This window comes from Triticum urartu, chromosome 7 (assembly GCF_003073215.2).
Source record: "Triticum urartu cultivar G1812 chromosome 7, Tu2.1, whole genome shotgun sequence".
In the NCBI taxonomy this organism is placed as follows: domain Eukaryota; kingdom Viridiplantae; phylum Streptophyta; class Magnoliopsida; order Poales; family Poaceae; genus Triticum; species Triticum urartu.
In genome coordinates this window covers 46,313,330-46,315,855 of record NC_053028.1, presented here as the reverse complement: position 1 = coordinate 46,315,855, position 2,526 = coordinate 46,313,330, and the positions used below count along the sequence as shown (strand labels likewise).

Below are 2,526 nucleotides of genomic sequence, written 5' to 3'. Positions count from 1 at the left end.
AGCTCTCCAATACGTAGAATCTACCCCTAATTCCATGCGTGGTGCAGAAGGTAGTAATTAATTGAGTATAGTTACGCAGCGGGCTGGCAAATATTCGTCAACAATTAACTTGGGGAAATTCCCCTATTTATATTTCTCTACCCTGCACAGCAGCAGCAGCAACCAATCCTTGCATTGGGAGTTGAGTTCCAGTATAGGCCACAATGCCTGTGATGACGACGATAACTCGCGCTCTCCTGCTCGTCGGCGTCGCCCTGACGGCGCAACTGTGTGCTTGCACGGCGTACGGCGGCGATGGGTTTAGTGTGGAGTTCATCCACCGTGACTCCGTCGGGTCGCCGTTCCACGACCCCTCGCTCACCGCTCATGGCCGCGTGGTTAAGGCCCTCGCGCGGTCCTACGCCCACGCCGACGCACCGTCGGCCCACGGCGTCGTGTCCGAACTCACCTCCACTCCGTTCGAGTACCTGATGGCCTTGAACGTGGGCACGCCGCCCACCCGTCTGCTCGCCATCGCCGACACCGGCAGCGACCTCGTCTGGCTGAATTGCAGCAGGAAGGGGCCCCACGGTCTTGGCCCGGCGTTCGCCGGTGACGCGCCCTCGCCCACACCCCCGCCGGGCGTCGTGTTCGACCCCTCCAAGTCCAAGACGTACAGCCCCGTGGGCTGCGACTCTGGCGCGTGCCGCGAGCTCCATGAAACCGTCTGCGTCGACTCCAAGTGCGCCTACTTCTACGGCTATGGCGGGGGCTCCACCACGAGCGGCCTCCTCTCCACCGAGACCTTCACCTTCGCGGACGATGCCCCAGCTGGCAGCCGCGGCGACCGGACGACGCGCGTGCCCGACGTCAACTTCGGCTGCGGCACGACCTTTGTCGGCTCCTTCATCAGGGACGGCCTCGTCGGCCTCGGCAACACAAACCTCTCCCTCGTCGCGCAGCTCGGCGCGCACGCCTCGCTCGGCCGGAGGTTCTCCTACTGCCTCGTGCCCTACTCCGTCAACGGCTCCTCCCTGCTCAACTTCGGCGCCCGCGCCACCGTGACGGAGCCGGGCGCGGCCACGACGCCGCTGATCCCGTCCAGGGTGAAGTCGTACTACACCATCGGCCTCCTGTCCGTCAAGGTGGGCAACGCGACCTACGCGGCGCCGCAGCAGTCCCCCGCCGTCGTTGACTCCGGCACAACGCTGACGTTCCTCAACAAGGCGCTGCTAGACCCACTGGTGAAGGAGCTGGCCGGGCGGATCAAGCTCCCGAATGTTGGCGCCGCCTCTCGCAGCGCCGCTTCTTCTTCTACCTCGAGCTGCGTCTCACAGCTCTCTCTCTCTCTCTCTCTCTTCTCTCTCTTGTGGTTTCTCTCGAACACACACACATGGTGAGAAACTCACACGCACACACACTTCACCAAGGAGAAAGCTAGCTTTGCCTTGTCTTCGGTGAAAGTCACAGGCGCTACATGTTTTCTCCTTCGGCCCTCTCGGCCTCCTCTTTTCATTAACTCAATGCAGTACATATATATACACCAGGGCTATGACACACCCACTAACCCGGTCACCACGTTGGCCACTAACCAACTAACGCCACATACTTCATGCAGACCCATGCACTAGCCAGCCACTACCCTCGGCAACTAATCCCACTAGCCCATGGCCTTATCTTTATCCCTGGAATCGCTCCAACAAACAGACGACTCAGCCATACAACTAGTTACTCATGCATGCTAACAAACTGATAATTACTCACCCAGATCAGCCGGAACTACTTGACCATGCAGCTTGTCACGCTCCTGCTGCTCACACTGCTCGCCGCGTCACACGACGCTACCATACCGCGTCGCACGATCGGATGGCATCTCGCTCCGTTGCACGCTGCAGCCATGACTTTGCCGGGACAAGTCCTAAGATAAACTACATGCAAACTAAAGCAAACTATGCATATACATGAACATGACAAGATTAAACCTAACACCGAAGGCCCGGCCGCCGGCGGACCTCCAGCTGCCGCTGTGCTACAACGTGACCGGGCTAAAGGAGGGGCAGATTGCGGCGAAGATCCCTGACGTGGAGCTGGGGCTGGGCGGCGGTGACGCTCAAGGCGTTGAACACGTTCGCGGTGGTGCAGAAGGACACCTTGTGCTTGGCCATTGCGCCGTCGGCTCGGTCGTCATTGATCGGGAACATCGCACAGCAGAAGATGCACGTCGGGTACGACCTCGACAAGGGCACCGTCACCTTCGCGGCAGCCGACTGCGCGAGATCCTACTCCGCCCACCCACCCTCCCCGGCCCACTCTCACGCCCCAGCCACCTCCGGCTCTGCGTAGACTTGTAGCCATAAATCTGATCACCATGGCACGCATGCATGAAAGCATTGTTCTCCCGTGCTCCGTACGTATTGACATGCGCACTCCCTCCGAAAATATCAAAGGAAAAATATGAAAAGTTTGATGCTAATTTTGAGTTAATAAAAGCTCTTTTTATCAGGAAAAAATTTGTTTGCGGGCTGGTCCAAACTCGTCCGTGGACAA

General features: G+C 59.0%; 1 pseudogene; it reads left to right on the top strand.

Moving 5' to 3' along the window:
• The first annotated feature begins 203 nt into the window (after positions 1-203).
• On the top strand, positions 204-2,322 carry LOC125518294 (annotated as a pseudogene).
• Positions 2,323-2,526: the final 204 nt, after the last annotated feature.